Below are 10,522 nucleotides of genomic sequence, written 5' to 3'. Positions count from 1 at the left end.
CTCTACATATGGATGATACTATGGAGAAATTCTGCTGCTGTGTAAATGGGTTGTAGGGAAGAAGAGTAGAAGTGGAAGACTAGTTACTAGCTAATTCAAGTGGGATAATGGTAGCTTTAATTAGAGTGATAACAGTGGAGATAGATAGCAATGGATGGATTCAGCATGTGTTTTGGAAGTAGAATTAATAGAAATTGCTGATGGATAAAAAAAGAGGGAAATCTAGGGTTTTAAGCTTGAGCCATTGGTAGGTGGTGATATTAGTGGCTGAGTTGGGAGAGATTAGGAGAGAAGCAGGATTGGGGGCAAGAAAGATAGAAATCAAAAGTTTTGTTTTGAACATACCACATAATCTCACTTTTTTGTGGAATCTAATGAACAAAATGAATTGACCAACAAAATAAGACCTGAGGCATGGAGGCATGGAACAGACTGACATATCTCAGCAGGGCGGAGCAGGGACAACACTGGAAGAGATAAACCAAAGAATTTATATCATTATAGAGGCCTGGTGCATGAAATTCGTGCACAGGTAGGGTCCCTAGGCCTGGCTGGCCATCAGGGCTGATCAGGGCCTTCTGGCTGCTGGCCGGGGCCTTCCTTCATTCTACGCCACCCCCTGGTGGTCAGTGCACATCATAGTGAGTAAGTGAACTCCCGGTCCCCAGGTCGAACTCCCAAGGGGACACTTTGCATATTAGCCATATATAGATAGATAGATAGATAGATAGATAGATAGATAGATAGATGATAGATAGATAAATAGATAGATAGATAGATATGCATAGCACATAGACACAGACAATAGTGTGTTGAAAGCCTGGGTGGGAGGAGTAGGGGCTGGATGGGGGGCATCTGTAATACTGTCAACAATAAAAAAATATATTTTTTGCCCTAACCAGTTTGGCTCAGTGGATAGAGTGTCAGCCTGTGGACTGAAGGGTCCCTGGTTCGATTCCAGTCAAGGGCATGTACCTTGGTTGCAGGCACATCCCCAGTAGAGGGTGTGCAGGAGGCAGCTGATCGATGTTTCTCTCTCATCGATGTTTCTAACTCTCTATCCCTCTCCCTTCTTCTCTGTAAAAATCAATAAAATATACTAAAAAAATAAAAAATATATATTTTTATAGAAAGAAAATTTTAGCTTCCTAATAGACATACAAAGAGGCAATTGCATGTACAAGATTGCAACCTGGAACACAGGCCAAGCCTAAAGATATAATTTTGGAGTCACTAATTAATAGACAATATCAAAGCCATATAATTGGATGAGCTAACCTAGGATAATTGCCCCATAGAGAAGAGAAGAAAGACTAGTGCTAAGCCCAGAGGCCCTCAATATTTAGAGGCTGAACAGAGGAGAAAAAAACAGCAAAAGAGACTAAAAACGAGTAGTCAATGGGATATGAGGAAATCTAGGAGAGTGGACACTTTCTGGAAGTTAAATGGAAAAGTGTTTCAAGTTGAGAGAGTAGGCAACAGTGGTCAGTCAAATTCAGTTACTGGTCAAGCAAGTAACTAGCAGGGAAGCTGAAACCAGAGCACATGAACTATTGTGCCTCTTAAGTGGGAAAAATGTATAGGGTATCAAGCACCAAATTATCACTCTACTTTTAAAAATAATGATTAGTTTTAACACTTTGGAGGCTGTGTTGTACACACAACCTAAAATGCTCTATTTTAAGCCTCTGCAGTTGTTTCTGCATTTGTTCCCCATTGACAAGATAGTGTTCTTAATTAGAGAATGAATAGTGCTGTTTATACCCATAAGGCTGGCTCCATCTTATCCAGTTTCCTTCTCAGTTTTCTGTTACCATGTCTAACCTGGAATAAAATGACACAATGCCTTATTTCAAAACCTAAGTTTTGGAATATTTGATGTCTCAATCTCTTGAATAAATGACAAGAGGGGATAGGGGACTACAGCAGGCGTCAGCAAAATGCCTGGCAGGAAAGCAACATTATTCTGGGTGCACAAAGAGATACAAGAACTAAGACAGACCTTTTCTATTCTTGGCATCAGGAGAGATGCTTCTGGAAAAGGCCAAGAGCTGTGGTTGTCTTTGAGAATTCCAGTCTTAGTGTCTTTACTATTGCCATGAGGCTCCACAAATTGACCTTTGCATTTGTCTCCATATTATATAGAGTCACCCTGTCTGAGAAAAGCAAGCTGTCTAGTGCCCAAATGAAATAATAAACTAGAGAAAATAGATAGATGTTTGAAAAGTTATGTTCCTGGGAGGAAGAAATCTAACAATGATTTTAAAAGTCTTGTGTACTTTTCCCATTTGGGAATCATACTTGTGATGTATGTTTCTGGCTTGTACATTTTAGCTTAGCACACAAAGTTCTTCATGAGCTGGCACCCACAACCTCTCCAGCCCCATCTCTCACCATGTCTTCATATGCACCCTGTACCCAAGAGGTCATCTTGAAACCCTTGCAGTCCCATAAATCTACTATTCTTTCTCTCTCACACTCTTGAACTTTTTGAAAATAAGCTATTTGTTTTGCTGTAAGGCTCATCTCTACCATCTTCCTCCACCCACTGCTGCTACCACCTTAATTTAGCTAAACCCTATTTACCTTGCAAAGCTCAGCTCATATTAAGTATCCTCCAGAAAGATTCTTTTGACTGTCTCTAGGGCAGATCCTGCTTCCTTGTAATCATAGCACTTATGTTATATTTAAATTGCCTGTTTTCTCATTTGTTTCTAAGCAGTGATATCCTTAAAGGCAGAGACCATATTTTGTCCCTGTCCATAATCCCAGATGCTAAAATACACTTGGAGCAGAATAGTACTCAATAAGTTTATTTTGAATGAATATATGAAGTCCATTGGTTTGACTTACCACCTTACTTGGATTCCAAGACATTTTCAAGCCTGCATTCTACTGTGTTGCTTATTGGATATAATTCATTTGGGGTAAGTTCTCTTTTATTAAAATCTTAGTTTGTCCTTATGGCCAGCTTTTCTTCTGTGTACTTTTTTGTTTGTTTGTTTTTAACCTGTATTATTGAAGTAATAGTCACATACCATAAAGTTCACTTTTAAAGTGTATGTTTCAGTGGGTTTTAGTACATTACTAATTTGTATATTCACTAGTATATTTCTTAATTCCAGAATATTTTCATCAGCTCAAAAAGAAGCTCAGTACCTATAACAATCATTTTCAAGCCCTCTCTAATCCCATCCCTTGGCAAGTGCTTTCTGTGTCTATAGATTTGCCTATTATAAATGTTTCATACACATGAAACCATGTAACATGTCTGCTTTCTTTCACTTAGCATAATGTTTTCAAGGGTTTTCCATGTTGTAGCATGTATCAAAACATGCCACCCCCTGGCAATGGGCAAGGAGACACCTGATTGGTGGTGTTGCTCTTATATCAATCAGGTGCAGAGCAGACATGCAGTCCTTAGTTCATCCTAGCTTGATGCCTGTCTTGGTGGCCAGAGCTGTTTCATGCCTGAGGCACATAAAAAAAACATGCCTTTTTATGTCCAAATAATTCCATTGTATGGATATAGCACATTTTGTTTATCCATTCATCATAAACATTTTTGTTTTTTCTACTTAGGAATTATTAAGAATAAGATTGTTAAGAATACTCATGTGCAAGTTCTTGAGTGAATATGTGGTTATAGTTCTCTTGTGTATAATACTAGGAGTGGAATTGCTGAGTCATATGGTAACTCTATGTTGATCTTTTTGAGGATGTGACAAATTATTTCACACAGTCACTGTACCATTTAACATTCCTACCAGTGATGTTCAAGGGTTCCAGTTTCTCCACATCCTCATCCAAACTTGTTACTTTCCATTTAAAAAATTATTTGTATATCCATCCTTTTGGGTGTAAAATGGAATTTCCTTGTGATTTTGGTTTGCATTTACCTGATGACTAATGGTATTGAACACCTCTTTATGTGCTCGTTGGCCATTTTTATATCTTCTTTTTAAAAAAACCTTTTGTACACATTTAATAGTGTTATTTGTCTTTTTATTGTTGAGTCATAAAAGTTATGACTTTATATATTTGTCAGATATGTTGCAAATATTTTCTCCATTCTGGAGGTTGACTTTTTAATTTGCTGATAATGTTCCTTAAAGCATGTTTTTTAAAATTTGACAAAATTCAATTTACTTGTTTTTGCTTTTGTTGTTTGTTCTTTCAGTGTTATATCTAAGAAACTGTTGCCAAAGTTTAGGTCAAATGATTAACCCATATGATTTTCTAATAGATTTATTGTTTTGGCTCTTAGATTTAGGTCTTTGTTCATTTTGAGCTAATTTTGCTTTCGTTCAAGTAACCCTTATTTTACTTAATGATGGCCCAAAGCATAAGAGTAGTGATGCTGGCAATTCTGATATGCCAAACAGAAGCAATTAAGTAATTTTTTAAGAGAAAAGGTAAAAATTAACCACTTAATAAGGAAATAAAAATTGTTTGCTAACGTTACTAAGATCTACAGTAATAATGAGTCTTCTATGCATGAAATTGTAAAGAGGGAAAAATAAATTTGTATTCATTTGCTGAGAGAGACCACATTCACATAACTTTTATTACTATATATTGTCATAATGTTATATTTTATGTTAGCTATTGTATTAATCTTACTGTGCCTATTTTATAAATTAAACTTTATATGTATGAGTGTATAGTAAAAATGCATAGTATATATAGGGTTTGGTACTATTCATGGTTTAAGGCATCCACTGACGATCCTGTAACATATCACTCACAGATAAGGGGAGACTACTGTAATTTCTTTCAACAATATTTTGTAGTTTTCAAAATATAAGTTTTGTATTTTTTTTGTAAAATTTATTTCTAAATATTTCATTCTATTTGAAATTAGTAGTTTAGACTTAAAAAGCAAAACTCTCGCTGAAGCTTCATAGCTCAGGGGTTAGAGCACTGGTCTCATAAAAAGCAAAACTCTGAATATGCTTTTATTACTTCAAGAAAAAACCTGCCATTCAGCTGTGAGAATGCATTTATCTGATAGTCTTAACCTATTAACACCTTCAGGTTCTGCCTCAGCCATGCTCTTTATGGCAATTGTCTAGCCAATAAGGAAGCATAGTAGGGGTATTAGGGCCTGGCCATTTATCTCTCTCTCTACCATAATAATCCTTTAATAGGAAAATTTGCTTGGGAGCTCTCCATTGGGTTGGATAAGGCTTTGTGAGATCTGAACCTTAGTCTGACGCTCTCAGCAGGAATCACATCAGCATTATAATCTGAAATCTTTCTCTACCCACTTCTGCTCACTCCTCCTTTTACCTTTCACAGGCATTACCACCAATAAACATTTGCACTCATAACCATATCCCCATGTCGGGTGAATAAAAGGAAGTAATAAAAGCATATTCAGTGGAAAACAACTTCTTTTAAAATCTATTCTCTTTGGAGTCTGATGTAGTCCCAGTCCAGATGACACTGTTTATATAATAAAAATCTATTTAGTTATGCCATAATTTAAGGGTTACATACTTATATTGCTGCCAAATATCAAACATAGACCAGATTCCAATATAAAGAAATGGTACAAGTTGCTCTAGGAACTAAATATTCTGTAGGCAAATATAGAATATATTTCAACTAATATTAGATCCACAAAGGCAACATCTACTTGGCAGTCAAAAATCTAGATGAAAAGTGGAAAAAAATATATATCCTTCCAGATATTTGGTGTAAGGCAGCCAAACACAAAATTAAATGAAGAATTGAGAAGATCATCCTATTAATGCAGGACCGACATGCTATCATCTGAAATATTTAACTAATTGAGTTATTGGTCTTCATGAGGTAGAAAGGAACTAGAGATCATCAAGGAAGACATCTACTCTCTCACTGTGCAGAAGCAGAAACTGAGGCCCAAAGGGAGCAAATGACTCGCCCAAGGTCACACAACAAGCTAGTAGTCAAGCTAGGATTAGAAACAAAATCTTCCTTATTTGACAGAGCTACCTCCTCATTTTTGTGTTTCTATATTTGAAATGTCACTGATTCTAGCATTTCCCTGTCACCAGGGTGCTAATTCCCATAAAGTACATTAATCAACAGTGCTTACCCTTCCCACTGAGGTCACATGCATTGCAATAGAAAATCTCTTTCCATCCATCTTCAGGGATGATGCCTGATATATGATGGAGTTGAAATCCACTATAGGTTGCACAATTTAGATTATCCAACTCCAAAGCAAGAAAAGGCCTTAAGCAATACCATCTTATTATGCAATTTTGCTATTGTGGATAATTAATCAAATTCATCCTTGAAGCTCATCTGCTGAGTGACACATTCATTCCTTGATATCAAAACTTTCTAACAAATTTGGATATGAGAAATGCTGTTGACTTATTTTCCTAGTAATTTTTTATTTTATTAAAGCCCTAAACTCCAGAAGTTGGTAATGTGTTGATTACTTACCTTCAATTTTCCAAAGTGTCTCATAGTCCTTCTCCCTGTCCCTAAGATGTTAATTCTCTGGCAAGATAAGTGAGCTCCTTGAAGAACAGCAAATTTATGAAGTTACTTTCATAGGAAAAAAAAAAGATGGCATGTGCAATAGTATTTGGTGCAATTTAACAATCTGCTTCTCCTAAAGCATCAGGTTTGGTGATTCAGTAGCTGGAAGTTTCCCTTAGTCATTATTTAACTCATTTTCCAACAAGATATCAGGTTATACAAGGCTCTCTGAAGTCAAAGATATTAACCAATCCTAGTTGCAGAAAACCCTATGAAAAATGAAAGGGTTTAGCTTGACTCTTCTGTCCTCTTCCTGTAATTCCCTTTTTTAATCTTTAATTTCTTCATTGGTTAAGGTATTAAAATGTGTCCCCATCCCCCCATTAACCCCCCACCAACCCCCCCTCATGCTCTCATCCCCCTGTTGTCTGTGTCCATTGGTTTGGCTTATATGTATGCATACAAGTCTTTTGGTTGACCTCTTCCCCTTACCCCCACCCTCCCCTACTTTCCCTCTGGGGATTGACAGTCTGATCGCTGTTTCTCTGTCTCTGGATCTGTACCTGTTCATCAGTCTATGTTGTTCTCTATATTCCACAAATGAGTGAGATCATGTGGTATTTATCTTTCTCTGACTGGTTTATTTCACTTAGCATAATGCTCTCCAGTTCCATCCATGCTGTTGCAAATGGCAAGAATTCCTTCTTTTTTTACCGCAGCGTAATATTCCATTGTGTAGATGTATCACTGTTTTTTAATCCATTCATCTGCTGATGGGCACTTAGGCTGTTTCCAAATCTTAGCTATGGTGGATTGTGCTGCTATGAACATAGGGGTGCATATATTCTTTCTGATGGGTGTTTCTGGCTTCTTGGGATAGATTCCTAGAAGTGGGATCACTGGGTCAAAAGGGAGTTCCATTTTTAGTTTTTTGAGGAAACTCCATACTGTTCTTCACAGTGGCTGCACCAGTCTGCATTCCCACCAACAGTGCAGAAGGGTTCCTTTTTCTCCATATCCTCTCCAACACTTGTTTGTTGATTTATTGATGATAGCCATTCTGAAAGGTGTGAGATGGTAACGCATTGTCGTTTTGATTTGCATCTCTCGTACAATTAGTGACTTTGAGCATGTTTTCATATGTCTTTCCACCTTCTGTATGTCCTCTTTTGAAAAGTGTCTATTTAGGTCCGTTGCCCATTTTTTATTGGATTGTTTATCTTCCTTTTGTTAAGTTGTATGAGTTCCCTGTAAATGTTGGAGATTAAACCCTTATCGGTGATACCATTGGCAAATATGTTCTCCCATGCAGTGGGCTTTCTTGTTGTTTTGTTTGTGGTTTCCTTTGATTGTTGGCTCTGAGAATGTCTTATGGTTTGAAATTGGCACTGCCTTGAACAGGTGAAACCGGAGCATCTTAGTGGGATAAGAAAGCCAGAATCTGGCAATGGCTACAGCTAATCAGGATTATAAGAGGCTGCAAAGACCTTAGAGATTCTATTTTTATACTCACTATGAGTAAACACCCTTCCTGAGGAACTGTAGATTGGTATATGCACCTATTTCAAACTTTCCTATAGCAGAATCAGGTTTAAATGAACAGTTTAAATCAGGTTTAAATGAACTGCAAAAACAGTTCACAAGGGGAAACTATGTATATGTTTGTGTTGGCAAGATATTACAAAAGCAACATTCATTTATTTATTAAACACCTGTTGTGTACCAGATACTGGGCTAGACAATGGGGTTATAGTACTAATTTAGACAGAAAAAGTCTCTGACCTAGAGAATTTACAACCTAGTGAGAAATAGAAACAGATAAACAGGCAATTATAATACACTATACAGTTATGGGTATTATAGAGTGCCTAGAAAAGGAATCTAACCTGGATTGGGGCATAATAAACAACTTATTAGAAGTGATATCTAAGCTAAGACCTAAGAATGGTGAGAAGTGAGGGACAATAAAGTTTATGCTCTGTAAGGGAAATGGTATGTGCGAAGCAGATTGGAAGAGAGAAAACATGGGGAAAAGGCTTGCTAGAGGAAGGATCTGAAAGGAGTAATGTAACGGTGGAACATGACATGTGAAGTAAGGACTGATAAGGCTCTTCAGACTGGATAATACTCTGAAGAAGACAGAATTTTAGTATCATAATATATATAGGTCTATTTCAGGGACACTCTATCCGTGAGTAATCAGCATATTGGGAACTCTACACTAGACACTCTGGGAGCTTGAGCTTTTAATAATTATTATAGCAAGCACTTATTGAGCATTTAATTCTATGAGATAAGTGCTATAGTTATCCTATCCCCATTTTTCAGGTGAGAAAACTGTTTAATAAATGAGAGAGAAATATATATAGACAGTTATGATGAACACTCATAAGAAGAAAATGTCACAGGACTTGAGTGCTCAATGAAGATAGAAGACCTTGAGATGAAATTATAGGATTGGATTGCAAGGGAGAGATCTGAGTTAGATTAGCAACTATGGTCTTAGATAGATCACCTCCCCCAAAAGAGTGTCTATGGTGACAGAAAAGCACAGGCTGATGATTGAACCTTAGAAGATGCTTATGGTTTCACTAGAGGGTGAAAAACAGACACCATCATATGAGAATAAGAATGAAATCAAAGGGGAATTAACCTACAGTATCCAGGATCCTAAAGATGGGAGGAATTTCAAGGAATGTGTGAATGGATGTGCAAGCTAAAACCAAAGGAAGAAGTTACTGTGACTTCCAACATTGCAGTTTTACTTTCACTTCTCATTACTCCTTCAAATGTACTATGTAACAAAACAAATGTTGATAGTTTTCTTGAAATATATACAAACTGAGATGCAGAAATATGATGTGTTGACAGGTATTGAAGACAAATCTTTGATGTAGTCAAATCCTAAAGATGTGTCAATATTTCCACAACCAGAAGTTTTTGGGCACATCACTAGATAATTTCTTTGCAAAAGTATATTTGGCATTTCAAAAATAAAATTATTGATTTATTTCATAAGAAGAATCTACTACTCTAACAATCTCTTCTTCCCCCTCAAATAAGATCCACTCCTCTTTAGTAGAGAAACTGGTTCAATGGCATAAGGTTAGTATTCATAAAATGCTTCATTTAAGGCTAAATATCTAACTTCTGGTTAAATACTCCTAAATACTCCTGCTAGAATTAGAACCCATAAAAGTGAAGTTCTATTTTATTTTATTATTTTTATTTTATTTTATTTTATTTTTATTGCTTAAAGCATTACAAAGGGTATTACATATGTGTCCTTTTTTTCCCCCCGCCCTTGACAATACCCCGGCTTCCCCTACCCCCCAGTGTCTTATGTCCATTGGTTATGCTCATATGCATGCATACAAGCCCTTCAGTTGATCTCTTAACCCCCTTCCTCCTGCCCCCCAACCCTCCCCGGCCTTCCCGCTGCAGTTTGACAATCTGTGTGAGGCAGCTCTGCCTCTGTATCTATTATTGTTCAAAAGTTTATAATGGTCTCTATTATCCATGAATGAGTGAGATCATGTGGTATTTTTCCTTCATTGACTGGCTTATTTCACTTAGCATAATGCTCTCCAGCTCCATCCATGCCGTTGCAAAAGGTAAGAGTACCTTCTTTCTTACAGCAGCATAGTATTCCATCGTGTAGATGTACCACAGTTTTCTAATCCATTCATCTACTGATGGGCATTTAGGCTGTTTCCAGATCTTAGCTATGGTGAATTGTGCTGCTATGAACATATAGGTGCATATATCCTTTCTGATTGGTGTTTCTGGTTTCTTGGGATAAATTCCTAGAAGTGGAATCACAGGGTCAAATGGGAGTTCCATTTCCAGTTTTTTGAGGAAACTCCATACTGTCTTCCATAGTGGCTGACCAGTCTACATTCCCACCAGCAGTGCACAAGTGTTCCTTTTTCTCCACATCCTCTCCAGCACTTGTTGTTTGTTGATTTGTTGATGATAGCCAGTCTGACAGGTGTGAGATGGTACCTCATTGTTGTTTTGATTTGCATCTCTCGGATGATTAGTG

The 10,522-nt window shown here is 37.1% G+C and overlaps 1 pseudogene; it reads left to right on the top strand.

Annotated features, from left to right (window-relative positions):
* The first annotated feature begins 3,339 nt into the window (after window positions 1-3,339).
* LOC111827271 lies at window positions 3,340-3,484 on the top strand (annotated as a pseudogene).
* Window positions 3,485-10,522: the final 7,038 nt, after the last annotated feature.

The sequence above is a fragment of the Myotis lucifugus genome, unplaced genomic scaffold (genome assembly GCF_000147115.1).
Source record: "Myotis lucifugus unplaced genomic scaffold, Myoluc2.0 scaffold_2, whole genome shotgun sequence".
Lineage (NCBI taxonomy): Eukaryota > Metazoa > Chordata > Mammalia > Chiroptera > Vespertilionidae > Myotis > Myotis lucifugus.
Note: the sequence above shows the minus strand (reverse complement) of the source record. Positions and strands in the feature narration are given on the sequence as shown.